Below are 21,536 nucleotides of genomic sequence, written 5' to 3'. Positions count from 1 at the left end.
CAGAAAAAAAACTAAAAAGGAAATAAAACAATGAAAAACACAATGATAGACTGAAAAAAGAAAAAATTTACTAAATTAAAATATTAAGGTAAAATTCTAGTTAAATTACTTTGTCCTAAAATACTAAAATCAAAATAAAAGCTAGTTAAACGAACTAGCAAAAAATAAATGAATAAATAACAATGATACTGAAAACTGAAAAATCACACAAAATTAAAGACAAATTGGGGGGAAAAAAACAGAAATAAAAACTAAATGAAAAATTCTAATAACCCTATATGGAGGACTTATATTTTTCTTCTAAGTTTAGCTTAAAAAAAAAAAAAAAATATATATATTATATATATATATATATATATATATATATATATATATATATATATATATATATATATATATATATATATATATATATATTTATAAGAATATATTTTTATCACAATAAAATAGGGATGACTTAGCTATAGTGCACATCAATTTTCAGCTAACAGAAATAGAAATAAAAATTCTTGTAGTAACTGTGGGATTCAGGGTGAAAATATGGTTACCATGGTAAATCGTTTGTAAAAAATTAAATAACTACTGCAATCATGAGTGCAATTAATATTCATACACAGCTAGCAGAAAATCTGTTAAATGAGGTGAGGCCAACCGACACAGTCACTGATCAGGGGTCGAAGCATGATAGAAATTGGTTCATAACGCAAGAAAATTGGATTAATTGCATTCAAAAGGTTTCGTGTCACAATTACCTTCACGGATACATTTGAAAGCACATATTACCCATAAACAAGACCATTTTCACTCAGGTAACCTGAACATACTTCAGAGTTGGTCTCCGGGCTGCAACTACAAACCATGTTTTTCATGAAGAATATCAGGCGCTGGGAAATGATTCATTTTTATAACCACCGACAATGATTTGGTTCCCTTTCTTGCACTCAAATGAAGTGATGGAAACCGCTCTATTAGGCCCTGAATAAATGAGGTATGGTAATATTCGTTCTGGTTTTGCCGGGGGGCAAATCGTCATTCACCAATTAGCCGAACAGCAGGACGAGGAGCCCGCTAGGGGGGTGGGGGGTGGGTCTAACCTGTTATGAAAAAGGAGAAAGTCTGCGAACGGTTTTCATTCCTGTAGGTTCGAGAGCCGCGACTGACAGCAGGGGGAAACCAGGCTGCATCAACCTCTGTGCAAAAATGATGAAGGAACAAAGAAGGGGTGGGGGGGGGATACATGCTTTTAAATCTATGACGCAGATTTCACATGCTTGTGAAATTAAATGCTTCTGCATCTGAAGTGAAGCTTACGCCATCATACTCTTTTGTTACAGAACATTATGTCTATAAAACAAGAGCTTCTTTAAGCCTGCTACTGTTATAATGAATATAAACAGATTTACATGTCCTAACCGGGCGCAAAACAACATTTCGATTGACAAATAGGTCGTCTGTCCACATTATAATACAAAAATGCTGCACAATGTAACAAAGTATAGTGTTTAGTATACAGTTACAGTATGTGGAGTGGAACTCTGGACCAATGAGATTCTGCTGTGGGCGGGGCTACACAGTGAGGCAACCTATAGAAATGGAACCCAACTGGTCAATAAAACGACCTCTTTTGGATTCCTGTGACAAAAATTCTGATTTGGAAGAGATGGCATTTAAAATTGCTCTGTCACAGTGCTGGACTGGTACTACAGGAAAAATGGGATCCTCTCAAAGAGCTTATGTCAGGAAGACTGGTTTGGACCGGTTTTACGAATGCCAGGGAGATGCCAGAAAACAGTTCAAATCGGCAAACAAAAGCGAAAATGGTTGGCATTACATATCATAACCAGTTGCAGCATGGCAAATTTTCCCAGCCAAGTGTTTTCTATCTACACTGAAAGTGAAAATTCTGAGAAGCAGCAAAATCACAGATTATCAGAAAATATTTGATGTTTTATTTAGGTTTAATAAAATAAATTATGAAAATAGAAAAACTATTAAAAGAAAACAGAACAAAGTTGCAAACCATAAAATGTTGTCTTGTACTTCACTACAGTGTACTAAAGTATAACAAATAAAGTAAAATGTAAATATGAAATGAAAAAACTTATTTCAGTTATTTGCCAAGGCAATAATTATTTTTTAACATTTTAGATTAGGTTGAAGTACTACAATTACATGTTTAAGCTTTAGTAATTTTGTTATATACTTTTGTTAATTTTGTCATTTTATAATTTTTATGTTATTTATATACCATATTTTTTAATATTTTAATTAGCTTTATATTTACAGTTTTCATTTTAATTTTAGTTTTATTAATTTAACTGAAGTAATAATGCTTCAGTAGTTGGTACAAAAACTTAGATCAACATTATCCCTTGTCTGTTTTTCACTTTGTGCCTATTAAGACTTAAATCACTGGAAGTCGACAAATCGAAGTCAATAAATGTCATTTGTAACACATTTTGCAGAATATTTACTATAAAAAAACATGCAGGGCGGAACCTAAGAGTGGGAAAATGCATTAAGACAGTAAACAGGGTCAATTTTGATTTGATTTGTTGACATTTTAAACCCTTAAGTATGAAAAACAGCTGCAATGGTCTAAAAAGGGAAAATACTGGGTACCTTTTCTATTTTACATCCAAGGTGTCATTGGTTACAAGGTAGACCGCACAGCCAGAGGTTTTTGAGATTCATACCCAGTGTATTTTGGGGCCGGCGTCCAAGCTGCATAGTGATTTTTCTAGGCCGCAGGGAAAAATAAAAGAATATAAAGCTAAGAGATTGAGTGAGAGATGTGCTCTGAATGAAACAGGTCACCATTTCTCCACACCCCCCATCCGCGCTGTTTCCCTCAGGATGTGACAGCCAAACAATAGCAGCAAGAAACGCCTTAACGAGGAGAGAGAGAGAAACGGTGAGAAAGAGAGAGACGGAAAGAGCGACTCGGCTAATTACGGTGCACCTCATTTCTCTGACCCCCTCTCAATTTGTGTCTCTCTCACTCTCCACGTGTTGGAGAAATGCAGCCAGAGGAGACTTGACAGTGGCAGCACTCCAACAAGCCTGTGGAAATCACTCAAGCACAGTGACAGAAAGAAACTAACTAAAATTAGCACCAATACTTATCGAACTACATTTTTTCAGTTGCTAATGTCTTTTCACAGTAAATGACGCTTTTCAAGCAGGTCACTTTTTCCCATGTGTACTAGCAGCAAAAAACAGCAAAAAAATATTTGACTCAAAACAACAATTCATACACAAACCTTCTGCCTGATTTGTAAACAAATCATCCTTTTGAGTTGAATCTTTTCAATGAATCAGCTGAATCATTCACTCACGAATGAGACTAATTTGCTTTTAGTTCTTGACACAGTGATTTAGTTGCAGCAGCTGCTCACTGGAACAGCCCATGACAATTTTAGATCAAAAATTGATTCCAATTTCAGAATCAGAAACTATAAGGTCAAGAATCAGATACTTTTTGTAAAATTAAAATTTCGATTCCGTCTATCGATTCCGGTGTCTATCCATCTATTGATTTTAAGCGCTCCAGTGTTTGGCTACACTTGCGATCAGCAAGTAACACTAACAGCTAACTATAATATTTGTGACAAGCCAACACGTTGTGTGAGAGGTGTCACCACCAACATGAAAAAGCACTTTAAAGGGGTCATATGATGCGTTTTCAATTTTTCCTTTCTCTTTGGAGTGTTACAAGCTCTTGGTGCATAAAGAAGATTTGTAACGTTGCAAAGACTAAAGTCTTAAATCCAAAGAGATATTCTTTATCAAAGTTAAGACTCTGCCACACCCCCTAAAACGGCTCGTTTAAACACGCCCCCACATATCTATGTCACTGTGTGGGAAGATTTGCAAAACGCCGCCCAAATGTTCACACAAAGAAAGAAGGCGTACCTTTTATTCTCGCTGTTGCCGCCGGTGACATTTCATGGAGAAGCTGTGGGTTTCATTGTGATAGTGAAACTGTTTTGTTTGGCCTTCCAAAAGAGGACAATATCTGCTTTGTCATGCCTAGAGCTGATCCATGCTGGTTGCTGAGGAAATACATCAACTTCGTGCTCACCGTGGACGAAGCTGAGTCCAGTCCGGGGTCGTCACATGTGGTTGCCGTGAGCACCGGCAGCTCCTGTGTCGAATCCGCCGGCCGTTCCTCATAATTCACTCACATTTCACTGCTTATATAATCTATATAATCGTGTATGTGACGAATAAAAATCTTGACTCTTATAGCCGCTGGCTGCGGCTCACTCAAGCCGCGGGCTGCTTGCTGTTTCTGTTTGTATGTTAGTCTGTGAGTTTGTGAGTAAAGTCTGGAGCTTCTGACTCAATGTGTGTAGGTTTTTTTACTTATGTTTAGGATTTGTCTTTTTTTTAGTGAGTGGTGGGTATTGTTTTTTGTTTTTTATTTGTTCACAAATGCAGACAGGGTTTTATGTTTACACGGCTAAGCAAAGCAATGTGTAAAAATACAGTATAAGTCATTATAATCAGTAATTATGTCCCCAGTGGATACAACAACTGCTTCGTTTGGAATGGATTTTATTGTTTTTGTCCGGTCATGCCGGTGTTCTGACTGGGACACGCCATAACAGTATATGTTGAGGGGCGTAACATTTCCCTCAGACACTTGAAACATTTGGCCAATCATAACGCACTGGATAGCTGGCCAATCAGAGCACACCTCACCTCACCTGAACTTTTTAAAAATCGACACGTTTCAGAAGGCATAGTGGAGAAACAATAATGTACATTATGTGGAAAATAACGTGTTTTTTTAACCTTAAACCGCATAAACATTTAATTACACCAAATACACAAAATAATGTTCTTTTTAGCAGCATCATAGGACCACTTTAATTAAACAGATCGCGAACACGATTCAAACACCAATGTGATCTTATTCCTAAAAGCCAATGATTCAGCTGTTAAACCTTTGACGTGTGCAAACACAATGGTGTGATGCAATCAACTCTCTGTTCGTCTCTGTATGATCTGAACATTAAAATCTGCATTCACACTGCCGCTGACCTGAAGAGAGCAGCTGTCAAGTATATGTATGAAACAAAACAGTCTTTTCAACCACACAGTATCATTATTTCTATGTTACAATCATTCAAATAGTCACAGAAGTACAGGGATAAAAGTTTATAGTTTGGATATAAACACTGATGTGTAAGGTATTAATTCAAATAGAGTAAACCACCTTTTGAAAGTAATTTGAAATTTCAAATAAAGCTTTATCGATTATGTTGTTACGCCAGTAGGTGGCGAAAAGGAGCTGTTAAACATGTATCTTTGAATCATTCATTCAAGAGATTGTTTCAAAAACACTGATTCATCCAATAATGAAACAAGTTAATCTTAAGTGAGTCATTGAATCATTCATTCAGAAATTAAAATCGCATGTAATTTATGATTTTTCTTTTTTAAAAATCTAAATTTGTAAAGAATTGTGCAGCTCTATTTTGCACACAAACAGCTCTTAATTGAGTCCAGTTTTTATGTAGCCTGCTGATTTTTGTTCATGGTATTCAGTTGCAACTAAATGTTTTGCAAAAAGAGACACAGAATAAATATGTTTGATATCTAAATGTTTGAATTTTTTTTTATCCACATTGGAATCGAAACTGGGAATCGATAAGCAGAATTGGAATCAGAATTATTAAAATTCAAATGATACCCAATCCTTTTTAGAAGACTTGAAATATAGCAGATGATTCAAATGGACAACTTTTACTATCATTTTATGGTGCTTTTACTTTAATCCCCATTCATTGAAGATGCTCGAAAAGCAACCAGCATAGTTTTTAAAGTTTTCTTTTATCAAAGAATTTTAAGGTTCCACTGCAACAAAAAAAAAATTCATATGGGTTTTTACCAACACATATTCAACATTTTTGGGTGAACTATTTCTTTAACTAGCTTGTAGCTTGGCAAGCTCCATTTTCAAACTAGCATCCCAACATTGCCAAATCCCACACACCCCTGAATGTGTGCATTTGGAAGACAAATGGAAAAGCTAGGTGGAAAACAAGATTCAACTCAGAGAGAAAAAACGATGCTAAACATCAAAACAGTAAAACACATAAATGAAGCCAAAGTTGGGGTCTGTTTCAGCCGCCTATATTTTCCGAGTTTGCCAACAGCGAGCATAAAATTAGCATTTCAATACCTCCAAGAGATATTCATTACAAAAGGCTGAAACCTACCATCACTTCTCATTTTTATAACCTTCTCTTTCATTCTTCTGCACTCTGTCTCTTTGATAAGCACGTGGAAAAGAGGGGGCGTGTGGAAGAGCAGAGCTGGAAGGGAAATGTTTAGGAGAACAAGCGGCACTTTGTTGAAGGGGCGCTGCTGTTTTGCTGACTCACGTAATGATATCAGCTGACTATCAAACACAAATTGGCTGGAAAATATCATTACAATGAAACTACTGTGGAAATGAATGTCTAAAGTGGACTGTTTCAATGAGTTTAAGCCATTGAGAGCTTTGAGCTGAGAGTGATTTCTTAATAGAAATTCAATGGCTGAATATCAACAGACCATTCGGATGTAAAGGGATAATTCACCAAAAATTAAAATTCTGGATAAACTACCCATTTAAGACAACAAAGCAGCAACAAAGTAACTAGAAGTTCTCATTTTGAATGAAGGTTGGCTATCTGAGGCAGTACATGAGCGACAGCAACCTTTGATGATTCAATAAAGCTGAGTAATGATCAACTTTATGCAAAAAACGTGTGCTGACTGTACCAATGATTTACAACTTAATGCAGTCAGAAACGGGAATTTCAAAAAAAAAAAAAGAGAGAGAGAATTTAATCTCACGGGAATAGATTTATTGATGCATAAAGTGAAGAAACCCACAATTTGCGATTCTTGTGACGCTTTGAGAAGGTAAATTTAAACTACAATATGACCATAACGATAAACATGCTATATGTAGCCTATGGCAAAGCTGTCAAGCTTTTAACAAAAGCTACACTCTAAAAAATGCTGGGTTGTTTCAGCCCAACTTGGAGTCAAATATGGACTAAACTGTTGGGTTAATTTTTTCAATTAAATTTTTAACCCAAAAATTTGGGGGTTAGCCCATATTTGACCCAAAGATCGGTTGAAACAATCAGATTTACCACAGTTTTTCTGTGAAATTACGCAAATGATTTCAGTAGAAATATGCACAGAAATTTCCCATGCCAGATTTCACACAAGGGATTCAGATCACGCAAAATTCCAAGCTGCTTGGTTTTAAAGTGACTACTGACAATAGATAATTGAACTTTTTTCCTGCGAAATGACAGAAACTTCTGAAATTTCTGAAATGGGACTGCACCTGAAGGCTGGAATACACTACACAACTTGCAAAACTTTTAAAACACTAGGCATCACGCACTTCCGACTTTATAAATAGTTACAGAGGAATAGCTTGTCATCATATACTAAACAACTGAGGATCACCAGACTTTAAAGATGTTCTGATCACAACAAACTCACGCAGAAACGTGCCTTGTTGCTAGGAGACACCTGACAATCAAAAACAATGTGTGTTCTAAAATCTGCTCAAAATATCAATGTTTGATAACCTCCAACAGGATGGTATAAGTCTGAAGCTAAAAAAAAAAAAAAAAAATCCAGGATGGTATCAAAGTCTGAAGCTAAAAAGTTCATTACCATCATAAACTACATGATTTTCTATGAAATCTATCTGTCAAATCAAATCTGCAGACTGGTTCTGACTTTCGCGCAATTAGCATCAGTTTGTCCAGACTGTAAATTGGGAGGAAAAATCGGGGGAAAATCATGTAGTGTATTCAAGCCTTTAATTGTTAGATGTTCCTACTCTGACTGTATAAGAATCAATATCTGCATTTCCACTGGTTGTAAGGCCATCAAAGGCCGTACAGTAAGTGAAAAAATAAACAAATACAAACAAAGCAGAACAGACACATTTGCACTAAAATATATCACGTTTACTCATAGTTCACTGCCTCACACAAAGCTTTGGAATCATTCAAATCCACAAACCGTTGTGAATCCACCAACTATTTTCCCTCCAAAGCACTCACTGTAGCAGCTTAGGACTTTGAACAGACTTTGTGGAGAATCTGTGAGTGGTCTGCGGTCTTTAAGCTTGCTTTCAGACTTGGTTCGTGCAAATATGCATCATCAACGTGAGTATGCACCGTCAGCTGTTCGCAACATGAACTACATAATGATTTAGTTGAAAAGATGACATTTGCACTGTTTTATTCATGTGTTTGTTGAGTCGGATATACCACTAAAACTTTACACCGGCTACACAGAGAGAGAAAGAAGGGCACTTTTGGCAATGTGTTGCAAGAGACGTGAAAACAGTGAAGGCAAATGTATTCAGATGAGAACTAGGCTACTCTTTAATATGACTAGGAGCATGGATGCATATTTTAATAATTAAATTATGACATTCAAGATTGATTGTGTTCATATCAACCTTTTCAAGCAGAACCAAATGAACCGAACTCTGACAAATGGACTGCGTCAAAATCTCTAGTACGAAAGCACTGTAAATAAAAGTACATAAACCGTGTCAGATCAAAATGCCAGGAGTTTGACTCTGGTTGTCTTATTCTGAATCGCCGCTTTCTGGTGAATATTATGAAAGAGTCCAGGCTGAGCAGTTTGAGCGGTTCAGGAGCTTGTTTGCTGTTTAATAGCTTGTATTTGTTTGTGTTTCTTTTCTGAGGTGAAACACAGGAGGAACTGGCGCTTCATTCACACACAGCGCTGGCAGCTCCACCAATTAGCTGCTCTCTACCCTCACACACACACACACACACACACAGAGTCCTGACCCTGGCTTCATTATAGCAGAGGGTTGTGTGACCAGACCCCTCACACACACACACACACACACACACACACACACAAAAAATACTACGATGGCAGTTATGATTTTGTGGGGGGTGTGGAGCTGATAAAAAAAAAAACACACACACACACACACTATGCTAACTGCAACAGGTGCAGTGGACCACGGCCATACAACCAATAGACAGATGGAATGAGAAGAAAGGAGAATGAGAAAAGGATGAGAAGAGTTGGGATGAGAAAACAAGAGCCCAGAAACAAAGACAAGAGAGTGGGACATGAAGAAGCAAGAATGAAGAGGTGAGAAGAGATGCAAAAGAATTAGATGAGAAAACATGAGGATGAGAAATGAATATATGAGCACATATAATGACAGATGAGAAGAGATGAAATGAGAAAACGAGAGGTGAGAAGAGCTGAAGAGAGATACAATGACAAAATGACAGATGAGAAAAGACAAGGGGAGCTGACCAGACAGGAGAAAAGATATGGGAAGCGATGAGAAAACAACTGAGAAGGCATGAAATGAGAGTATGACTGATGAGATGAGAAAATGAGAGGTGAAAAGAGATATGAAAAAAGAGAGAAATAGATGAGATGAGATAAGGACATGAGAAGAAATTAGAAAATGAGTTCAGATGAGAAAACAGGAGAAGAGAGAAAAGGGAAAAGAATGTTGAGAAGAGGAAAGAGAAAAACTAGAGATAGAAATAGATAAGATGATGAGGTGACAACATGAGGAAGAGATGAGAAAATCAGGTGAAAAGAGATGCCAAAAACGAGAGCTGAGATAAGAAAAAAAATGAGAGGTGAGGCGAGATGAGAAAATGGGATGGAAATTAGAAATAAATCAGATAACATCATGAAAAGAGATCATGATCAGAACGAGAATGAGAGTTGAAAAGATAAAAAAATCAGAGATGAGAATACGAGAGTTGAGAAGAGATGAGAAAATGAGAGGATGAGAAGATGGGAAAATGACTGATGAGAAGAGATGAGAAAATGAGAGATGAGAGGATGAGAGGATGAGAAAATGACAGATGAGAAGAGATGAGAAAACCGAGAAAAGAAGAGATAAGAAAACAAGAGTTGGGAAGAGATTAGAAAACGAGAGATGAGAAGATGAGAAAATGACTGATGAGAAGAGGTGAGAAAATGAGAGATGAGAAGATAGGAAAAATTACAGATGAAAAGAGATGAGAAAACAACTAATGAAAAGAGATGAGAAAACAAAGGTTGAGAAGGGAAAACGTGACAAAAGATGAGAAAATGAGAAATGGGAAGCTTAGATGAGAAAACAAGATGAGACTAAATGAGATGACCAAACGACTGAGAAGAGATGAGGTAAGACTAGACCAGAAAAGGGATGAGAAACCACGAGATGACATGAAAGGAGATAAGATAATTGAATGAGAAGTGAATGAGAGTCCTGAATAACAGAATGAGATGACCGGATAGAGACAAGACGAGGCAAGATCAACGAGATGAGAACATGAGAAACTAATCAGGTTGAGGACCAAAGAGACGGGATGAGAAGAGAATGAGAGATGCAACACGTCCTCTGGCAGCAGCGTTAGCGCTGGACTGAGTGTGTGAGAGACAGAGAGAGAGAATGGAGGAGGATTATTATGGAAGGCTTAATTAGTCCAAGCATTAGAGTATTCACATGCCAGAAATAGACAAAAACATCTGATTAGCATTCACAATTTTCTTTTGAAGATTTCTGAGAGTGTGTGACGCTGTCTGGAGATTTGTGATCACACATGCTGTGTGTGTGCGTATGTGGGCGAGTAAATCTGATTGTGTTTGTAACCAAATCTCTGTTCTGTTCCAGTGAGGGTTGAGATGAGAGCTCATCTCCCATTACACTTTTATTCCGCGATCAATCCCTACAGCTGGAAACACTCTCACACACACACACACATACTCGCAGCACATCTGAGCTTTTCTGTGTGCATTCGAGTGTTAGTAATTGAACAATGATGTGTGAGAGTGTGTGTGTGATTGACCAGCGATCACATGCGCCCTCAAATAAGACCTACACGACCACCGCTGACATTCATGTGAAGACAGAAGATTAGAGAGGAGAAGAAGGGCCAGAAATGATGAGACTGGAAAAGAAGACATGAAGAGATGAGATCAGAAAACAAGAGCTGTGAAAAAACAGGCAGATACAAGACGAAGACATGAGAAAAGCAACAAGATGAGAAAACAAGAGAAAATAATGAGAGCTATGACAAGTGAGAAGTGTGAAGAGAACATGAGATGTGAAAACAATGAGGAAAATAACGAGAGTGATGAGAAAATAAAGAAATGAAATGAGAAAAAACATGAGGCCAGAAGACCACAAAATGAGTGAAAACGAGGAAACAATGAGATGAGAAAAAAACAAAATAAGATGAGATGTGAAAACAGGAACAAACAATGAGAGTTGAGACGAGTGAGAATCGAGTTGAGAAAGGTGAGATGAGAAAAACACATGAAATGAGACAAGAAAAACAGAAAAGGCAAGAAGATGACAAACTGGAAAAGAAGAGAGCAGGAAGAACTGTGACAAAACAAGCAAAGACGACAAGATGTGAGAAAAGCAACAAGACAACAAGAGATGAGATGAGATGTGAAAACAAGAAAAAATGAGACAAGATAAGTGAGAAGAGCAGAGACGAGATGAGATGAGATGAGATGTGAAAACGATAAAATAATGAGTTGAGATGGGTGGAGAAATGAGATGATAAAAAGGAGATAAGAAAAGAAGTGAAAAAACAGAAGAGAAGAGTGAGAAGAGACAAGAAATTTGAAAATGGTAGCTGAGACGAGCGAGAAATGAGACGACAAAAAACTAGATGAGGAAAAAATGAGATGAAATGAGAAAAAAAAAATTAAATGAGGCCAAAAAAGACCACAAAATACGAAATGATATCAGACTAAAGAAAAAAGACCTAAAAACACAAGCTGTGAAAAACAAGGAGACAAGAAAAGAACAAACAAGATAAGATGAGATGAGATGAGATGAGACATGAAAAAAGGAGTTGAGAAGAGTGTGAAATGAGATTAGAAAGATGATGAGACGAAACAAGATGAGATGAGAAAAGACAAGACTATACATGAAAACAGGAGTTGAGAAGAGTGTGAAATGAGATTAGAAAGATGATGAGATGAGATGAGATGAGACAAGACGAGATGAGACAAGACGAGACATGAAAACAGGAGTTGAGAAGAGTGTGAATGAGATTAGAAAGATGATGAGATGAGACGAGATGAGATGAGACGAGATGAGACAAGACGAGACAAGACGAGACATGAAAACAGGAGTTGAGGAGAGTGTGAAATGAGACTAGAAAGATGATGAGATGAGAATGGGTTGGGTGGGGATGAGATGAGACGAGATGTACATGAAAACAGGAGTTGAGAAGAGTGTGAAATGAGATTAGAAAGATGATGAGATGAGACGAGATGAGATGAGACAAGCCGAGGCGAGACGAACAAGATAAACAGGAGTTGAAAAGAGTGTGAAATGAGATTAGAAAGATGATGAGACGAGATGAGATGAAACATGAAGTGAGACCAAAAGACCACAAAAATGAAATTATATGAGACTGGGAAAGAAGAGATGAAGAGATGAGACCTTAAAGAAGAAGAAATGAGACTAAAAGACAAGCTGTGTCAAAACGAGCAGAGACATGAGCAAAAGACATTAGAAAAGTGTCAAGGCAAGAAAATAAAACATGAGAAGAGACGAGATCAGACGAGTAAAATGAAATGAGTAGAAAAAAGAGATTAGACAAAAATGTGAAAATGAAAAAAATAAGGGGGTGAGACAAATGAGAAACAAGATGCAAAAAGAAAAAAAAAATTCATGAGAAAAAGATGAGACGAGAATTGAAGAGATGAGAAAAGCAGAGACAAGAACAGATGAGATGCGAAAACCAAAAGACAGAGAGATGAGAGGAACAATACACGAGACAAGAAACTTACAGAGAGATGAAGCAGCAAAAAGAAGACAACAAAAAAAAACATTATGAGAAAAAAAGATGATAATTTGATAAGAAATATAAGAGGTGAAGAGAGACGAGAAGAGCTGAGAAGAAATAGATGAAAATAAATGATAATAAGAGCCAAGGCGAGAAAATATAAGTACTGGGACACATGGTAAGAAAAGAAGAGAGCATAAGAAGAGATAAAAAGAGCAGAAGTGAGACGATAAACAATGTGAAGATAACGAGACGAGATTGGACAACAAGCAGAGGTAAGGAGACGAGCAAAGTAACATAATAAGAGACAAAAGTGAGATACGATATGACAAAAGTATAGCAGATAATGAGAGACCAGATGGGAAGAGAATGAGAGATGAGACGAGACAAGAGCGACTGAAGGAGCCAAAGCGGAGCAGATGGAGAGAAGTAAAGTAGAAAAGGAGAGCGGCAGCTCGGTCTCACTCATCTGCTGCTAGTGGTTTATTGATCGCAGACAGCGAGTCTCAAAGTCATTTATCATCAGCTCCTCAAGCCCCTGTATGTGTGTGTGAGGGAGATAACTCCTGCGATTGCGGCCATAGCATCCATTATTCCTCACAATGGGCTGTGCCTGGACCTGCCCGACAGCTTGACACACACACACATACACTCGCTCCCCCCGACACAACGACAAACGGCCTCTTTCTGAAAATAATAAATAAATAACAGCACATATTGTTTCCCAGGCTTGGCCGAACAGCGAGAGTGAAGCTGCTCCACTGCTGATAGCGAAGCAGAAGCCTGAAATACAGCCAGAACGCTGGAAAGTGCTGAGGTTGTGTGTGTGTGTGTGTGTTTGAATGTTTTACACACTCAGGTTATAGTACATCATATTGAGCCAAGCTTGCTGAGACAAAGAAGGATTAAAGTTACAAAGGAAACAAGTCAAAATGCACTTGATTTGTTTTCTTAATAGACGTTCCTGGTCTTAATGTGAATGATTCATTGGTGCACATTCTTCCAAAGAATCTAGTTGTCTTTGTAATCTTTCATCACAATCTAACAACTTGCTCCGCCTCAGAAATGACTTTTACAGGCATAATAATGTTAATTAATTACCAAATAGATACACTAGAATTCAAAAGTTCAAAAGAAATTAATACCTTTATTCAGCAAGGATGCATTAAATTGATCAAATTTGACAATTTCCATTTTAAATAATTGCTGTTCATTTTAACTTTCTATTCATCAAAAAATCTTGAAAAACACACAAAAAGTTCCTCAAAAATATGAATATGAATTTCAACATTGATAATAATCAGAAAAGCTTATTGAGCAGCAAATCAGCATATTAGAATGATTTCTAAAGGATTATGTGACACTGAAGACTGGAATAATGATGCTGAAAATTCAGCTTTGCATCACAGGAATAAATTACATTTTACAATATATTCAGATGGAAAACCGTTCTTTTAAATTGAAATGATATTTCAAATATTACTGTTTTACTGTAATTTTTTTATCAAATAAATGCAGCCTTAAAGAGCATTTATTTTAGCATATAAAAGACTTTGTTCAAAAACTTCTGGCTTATTTCTAGAATGTATTAGCCACTTTTCATAATCCAAAACAATTAGCAATATATAAAATAAAGTCCCACCCTACATTTTCTTCCATTTCACTTGGAAATTCACCACAATCAAGAAGTAAACACATTCAATTATGCATGTGTGGCATATTTCTAGGTAAATCAAAATACCTAGTAGTAAATCATTAACTAAACAAAGCCCCGCCCACATAATATTTGATTGGCTCTCGGAATTCAAGGTTTTGAGGTTATTGGATATGATTTTTTTCCCCACATGTGCAAGCTTGATTCATGTCAGTGGGGGAAAAAAAAGCCATTTCAGAGGCTGATATGGTCATTTCTAGTTTAGAAATCAGAGAACCTGATAAAAAAAAATGTACAACAAGACCAAAGACATGAACAAAAAAGAAAGCAAATAGGGTCATCTTAAGGAAGAAACCTGATTTCAGTCACTTTAGAAAGGCAGTTTAGCATGCTGTCATCCTCCACTACGCTGACTAATCAAACCCTCAGCTCAACGCTGAGAGAGCCAGTAAGGATGATTGAATGAGAAGGGAGGGGGAAATGATAAACATTTGAAGCAATCAGACACATTCTCGTTTTCCTTCCAGCAGCTCTTCCCGCTACGATCCAGAAGCCTGATGTGTGTCAGAATGAATAAAGGTCGTGCTGGAACCTAACCAAGTGCTGCATAGCCATTTCAACTAGAAACACCGGACGGGCCACCAAGCCGTGGCTCGTCTGCCAATAAGATGAAGAGCACATCTGAAAACAACCATATTCCTACCTTACAGTTTGCCGCCCCAGAGGAAGATGAGTGGGAAAATCTGAAAAAAAAAAATAAATAAAACATTTCTTAATCAGTATTTGTCTTGCTTTCCGGTACAAATGTCTAAACATCAAGGTAAATTTACTTTAGAAGCAAGATTGCATTGGATATTAAGATTTAATTCAAGATATACTCTCTTAAAAGTAGTTTAGTTTGTCTTACCCCAATGGCAAACTAATTTTAAGCATAAACTTGCTTGCAAAAATTGGATCGTTCACCTAAAAACGAATATTCATTATTTATTCTACCTAATAATTTTTCAGTGAACTACCCCTTCAATATCTTCCGCAATTTTGCTTCTCAAGTAAATTTATCTTGCCAAACAATGAGAGAAACGAAGGAAAGAGAGAGATATGTGAAAAGGGATAAATACAGGGTAAAACAAATCAAGAAAAAAAGTTCTCTCACACCATATGCGCCATTGATTTCCTATTCTCTCGGAAACATTTAATGAGCTTAAGGGGAGAAGGAGAGATTGAGGGAGAGAGAAAGACACAAGGAAGAAAACAGATAAAGCCTCACAGAAAATTCCCTGAGAGAGCAAATCATTCAGGAAGACAAGAAGGTGCTTAGCAGAGGAACAGGTGTTGGATGTGACGATTCCCACGCTGGTATCGGAGCCAAAACAAGCGGGAGTCCGTCAACAAGGAGCAACGCTAGACCACATCTGTCTGCAAGTCATTCCCAGAGCGTCAACACATCTCGCAACAATGGAGAATGAATAGAGCAAGAGGAATATGACTCTTTAAATACTTAGGTGAGGGATTGGCTAAGGATTAATTGCACCTGCTAATAACATCAACACACAGTCTGCGTTGTTTTTGCACCCAATTCACTAAACGAAATTACGCAAATCAGTTACGGTACAAACACATTAAAAAAAGTGAAAAATGCAACTTGAAAGATGCAATTCCACCTTTTCCAGGCCAGTTAGTGGTTTAACCAGCATCTGGTTAAACTAGAATAAACGGGTTAAACTTCTTGAACTAAACTTTTTAGTGAACTGACCCTTTGTCTCACTCAGTGTAAGCATGGTTTTAGATTTCAATGTTTCCATACAAAAAACAACACAGACAATCATTACAAGTCCGCTGATGCCCTAATCAAGGACCCGCCAAGAGCTTGTTTTAGCTGTGAAAACGATTTAAAATGTTGAAGAGCCATTAGAGAGGCAAATTGTGAGTAATGTGAGATTCAAGCATTCACCCAAACGCCGCCCCATCCTCCAGCAGTGCAACAATATGAAATCTGCGGTACATGTAGCCATTACAGTGTCCCTCAGGGCTCGGTATTGGGCCCAGTGCTGGATTTCAGTCATGTGCAGTACTGCTTCATCCTTTCATTTGCAGCCCCAGTGAAACCGCATCCATGTCGCGCTAAACGTTATCAATCAGCTAACAGCAGCCTGTTTACAATCACTCAAGGCTCAAATGGTATTAAAAGCTGCCAATGCAAATGCTTAACAAATACAGTTTCAACTTGTCCCTTATCTACAAGCGTCAAGCTGTCTAAAGTAGATCTCAACCAGGAGTGGGCCGTGTGAACATAATTTTAGTGTACAAGTAAATATTTACTACATTAACGATATGCGTCACAATACTCACTACAGTTCAAAAGTTTGGGGTCAGTATGTTTTTTGTTTTGTTGTTTTTGAAAGAAATTTGTATTAGTATTCAGTCAAGATGTGACAGTAAATACATTTGTTACATTAGATTTATATTTAAAATAAATGCTGTTCTTTTGAAATTTCTATTCATTAAATAATCATGATAAAACATATATTTTCCACAAAAATATGAAGCAGCACAACTGTTTTCAGCATTAGATTTGAACAACATGAGCATATTAGAATGATTTCTGTGACACTGAAAACTGGAATTATGATGCTGAAAATTTAGTTTTACAACACCGGAATAAAATACATTTTCAAATAAATTCAAAGAGAAGACAGTTATTTTTAATTGTAATAATATTACACATCATATTTGTTTTATTTGTATTTTTGATCAAATAAATGAATCTTTGGTGAGCATAAAAATCTTACTGATCCCAAACTTTTGAACGGTTGTGTTGTTTTTGCTGGAATGTGAAAAAAATTAAAATAAAAATAAAAATCCTAATCAGTATTTCGTGTCTTAAAAGAATACATATTAAAATATTCAATGATTTTCTCATGCTACTATAATTTTTCTTCTGGTATTTATCATACCACCTCACTACTTATTTATTAGATTTATTCATTCAAATTGGATGAGAAAAATAAAATAGAATTCAATATAAAATCTTCCAAAACAAGGTAACAAGTAAATTTATCTTCCAAGGATGATTAAATATTTTTTTAACCAAAAGTACAGAAGACAAAAATACTGATTGAGAAAATGAGGTTGAGATTACACTGCAAAAATTACGTTTCTCACACAAATGTGAAAAATGATGCGAAGGAGATAAAAAGGAGTCTTTAATGATGCGATGAAGAGAATTATACAAAGGGAAAAAATGCGATGCAGTCTGCAGGCAAATATCCGGATAGAGTGGGAATCCACAGGAGACGCCACTCTAAAGAAAGTCAAGTGAGAGAGAGAAATTAGAAGGTGAGAGTACAAGTGAGAAAGGCGAGCGAAAGAGGGATCAAACCTTACTACTCACTGGAGTGTCGAGTGAATTCGCGGATTCACAGTTTGGGGTCTGTGAATGCAAGCCTGTGAATATTTATAAAGGAGAGTGAGCGAACAAGCCTGAAATGAGACGAGAACATGAGCCGGAGAGACATCGTTTTCTTAAGTGACATGATTTCTCCTCTCGATCATGAATGAAATTTCTTGAGTGTATATATGTAGCTGAGAGCTGCTGCCTTCGGAGCGAATCTTAGAGGATTTCTAAAGCCGAACAAGCAAGGAGGTAGCAAAGGGCATCCAAGAGAGAGAGCCAGAGAGCATTTGAAGGAATATGAAAGCCTTGCGCCAAGTGTTTTTTCCGCCCAGACACTACAATACACTGAAGCTTCATGTAAATGCATGATCCCACAGTGGGGAAAACTCTCACCCTGCAGCAAGAGTTTCCTGTAGTTTACCAGCCTACGCTCAACCCACCTGAATATTAACCTGGTGTTTGGATTCGCTACACTCGCAGAACTCGTTCCTCCATCAAGATCCTTTCAAGTTGTAGATGTCAGGAGCTTTTGTTCAATAAAGACTTCTATCGGCCAGTCAGTGAATGCCGCTTTCACCAGAAATCAGTGCAGACTTAGCTTGAAAACATAAACTTGTGCTTGTTCGACAGACACTTCAATGGCCCATGAAGGATAATTCAGGAGAGCTGTTGGGACACCTGCTAACACTATGGTGACATGAACAAACCAAAATCAAAGTGTTCTTCACAGCTGGAGAGGGTATGAGGAGGAAACAGACCCTTCAATGAAAAATTAATGAGAGAAACTCTCAACATGGTGGCTACAGAAAAGGAGGAGAGCCAATCAGCTTATCAGCCATTTGGTCACAAGCCAACAGCAAGGTGTTGTTTTGCATTGAACAGAATACTACAATACTATTACTGAATACTGTGTTTTGTTCACTGTACACAGCTCAAGTATTAAGAATTATGCCATAGGTGTGCATGCATTAAGTATTATTATTATTATTAAAGTATTAAGTGAAATAGAAGGTATGTAACGCTATATTGTAGTCACATGACTTCATATTAAGTGCAGTGGCATACTGCATATTTGTGCATTATAAATACATTTATTCATAAATTTCTACACATACATTATAATTATTTATATATGCACATATAAAATACATTAATAATAATAATAAAAAAGTGTATATAAGTCTATATTAGTTTATATAATATATAATGTACATTGGTGTGAATGTATAAATGTATGTTATTTATTTATTAATTATATCTGACACTGTGCTTTGTGGTATACTGAACATTTCGGCACATATTTTGCATTCACAAAACATGCATACTGTGCATATATTATGTCATTGTTAATACAGTATGATGCATGCCAAATAAATAGTTCAATATATAAATATCATACTATTTTTCTATAATATTTCATAGTAAAAAGTAATTCATTCATAAATACATATATTCATTAACTTATGTATACACATACATTATTAATATTTATATTACATAAATATTATACTATTTTACTATAATATTTTACAGTAGAAAGTATAGTAAAATTATATTGACTATAATATAGTAAAATGATAATAATAATAAGATTAATTACTTAGAGAATGACATAACTGCCTCTCTCTCAGTGTAGCCACACAAACACGATCACCTGAGGAAAACAAACCTCCCAGCAGAGTCAAAATATCGGCATCCAAAGAGCTCAATAATGGTTTTGAGGGTTTGTGCCACTCATTAGCACTGCGCTAGTGGTGGAATGTGAAGATAAGCGCTGGATCGGTGGCCTGTGACACGCCGCTCCTTATCTGACGGACCCATCGAACAACTATCAATACAGGACCCAGAAAAATCCGCAAGACCAACACCTGTTCGATCAGCCAACAGCACGCGACAACCTGATGACCTGCAGGACGGCAAGTTAGACAGCCTATAAATACACAAAGCAAAGGATGAGACATGGACGAGCACACACAGAGACCTCTGAAAGCAGATCAATGCCCTGTGACCGAGGCATTATGCTCTGAAGGAGAAGCACACAACCTTTCTGCTGAGAAACGCAGGTCGTTTGCACACTAGTAAAAATCCCACGCCACAGAACGCTGTGAATCCACTTCCTATGCCAGACGCTCCATTACAGCTGCTTCTAGTTTAGTTTTTTTACTTTAGTTCCAGCTCTGTATAAACACGCTCTCTCATTTTCAATTTGAACCACTAGACCTTGATTAGGACAGGTGTTTGATTAGCGGTGGAACTAAACTCTGCAGGAAACTAGCGCTGTGGTCCAATTTGCATAATATTTGCCCTAAAATAGTATTATACAATAACAGTTCAGAACAGTATACTACTCTTACTATTTCTGCAGTATACAGTACATATATTGTGCAGAATGTACTAACCCAGTTTATATAAAAAAGTGAAAATAAATTGATTTATGCTAATGAGGTTAGCGAAATGTTGTGACTAAAAAGGTTGCACTTCAACATGTATTTTTCATGTACTAACCTAAATGCTAAGTATAAGTATTACATTGGATTTTATGGTAATGGATTTAGCTCATGCTAGCCTTGCAAAAAGGCTATGCAAAAAGAAACAAACTATAATGTTCTTTTGCTAATGTTCACATGAAAACAGAGACAAAATGCAGTAAGGTTGTTTAATGCTAGGGTTCAAATCCAAATGGAAACAATTTTACAATAAGTTAATTTGGCGAATGCTAACATTCACATGCAAACAGAAACAATGTAATAAGGTCGTTTAGCTAATGCTAATGCTCGCATGCATGGAAACAATATACAATAAAATCACTTAGCTAATGCTAACGCTCAAATGTAAAAAGAAAATTTGTAATAAGGTCGCTCTGGTAATGCTACATTCACATGCAAACAGAAACATTGCTATAAGGTCAACAATTTCAGTAATGCTACTGTTTGCGTGCAATTTGAAACAATATGCAATATATTTGTTTAGTAAATGCTAACATTAACATGCAAATGAAAACAATTTGATAAGTTTGTCTAGCTAAAGCTACCGTTCAAATGCAAACAGAAACAATATGTGATAAAGCCATTTAGCTAATGCTCACGCTTACCTTTACCAAAAAGTAGTATACTTCAAGTTTATTTTATTAAGTATACTTAAGTAAAGTTCAAGTATATTTAGACTTTTTGTAAGTATAAGTCAAGTATACTTAAATGTCATTTTAAGTATATTTCTGAGAAGTACATAAAAAGTAAACTAAAAGCATACTTTCCTATTTTTAGTTTAAAAGAAGTATACTAATAGCACACTTGAATAAACTTCTTTTTCGTAAGGGTAAATTTAAACAAACAATTTGGTTTTGTTAATTCTAACGTTCGCATGCAAATGGAAAAATATGCGATATGTTCATTTAGTGAATGCTAACATTCACATTCATATGGTCATCTAGCTAATGCTAACGTTCACATGCAAACAGAAACAATATCCGATAAAACCGTTTAATTAATGCTAGTGTTTAAATGTAAACAAACAATTTGTAATAAGGTTGTTTCAATAATGCTAATGCTCACATGCAACAAGAAACTATATGCAATATGTTAATTTAGGAAAAGCTAACATTCATTTGCAAATGGAGACAATGCCATAAGATCGTCTAGCTACATGC

At 36.5% G+C, this 21,536-nt stretch overlaps 1 long non-coding RNA gene across 2 annotated transcripts in view; it reads right to left on the bottom strand.

Annotated features, from left to right (window-relative positions):
• The window catches only part of LOC109075544, an 80,515-nt gene that overhangs the window by 31,956 nt on the left and 27,023 nt on the right, over window positions 1-21,536 (bottom strand). For both annotated transcript variants that reach the window (XR_006153583.1, XR_006153584.1), the window contains exon 3: window positions 15,200-15,239. This is a non-coding gene — a long non-coding RNA (uncharacterized LOC109075544). The remainder of the gene's footprint in view (window positions 1-15,199; window positions 15,240-21,536) is intronic.

Source organism: Cyprinus carpio, chromosome A25 (genome assembly GCF_018340385.1).
Source record: "Cyprinus carpio isolate SPL01 chromosome A25, ASM1834038v1, whole genome shotgun sequence".
NCBI lineage: Eukaryota > Metazoa > Chordata > Actinopteri > Cypriniformes > Cyprinidae > Cyprinus > Cyprinus carpio.
This window is presented reverse-complemented; position numbering and strand designations above follow the sequence as displayed.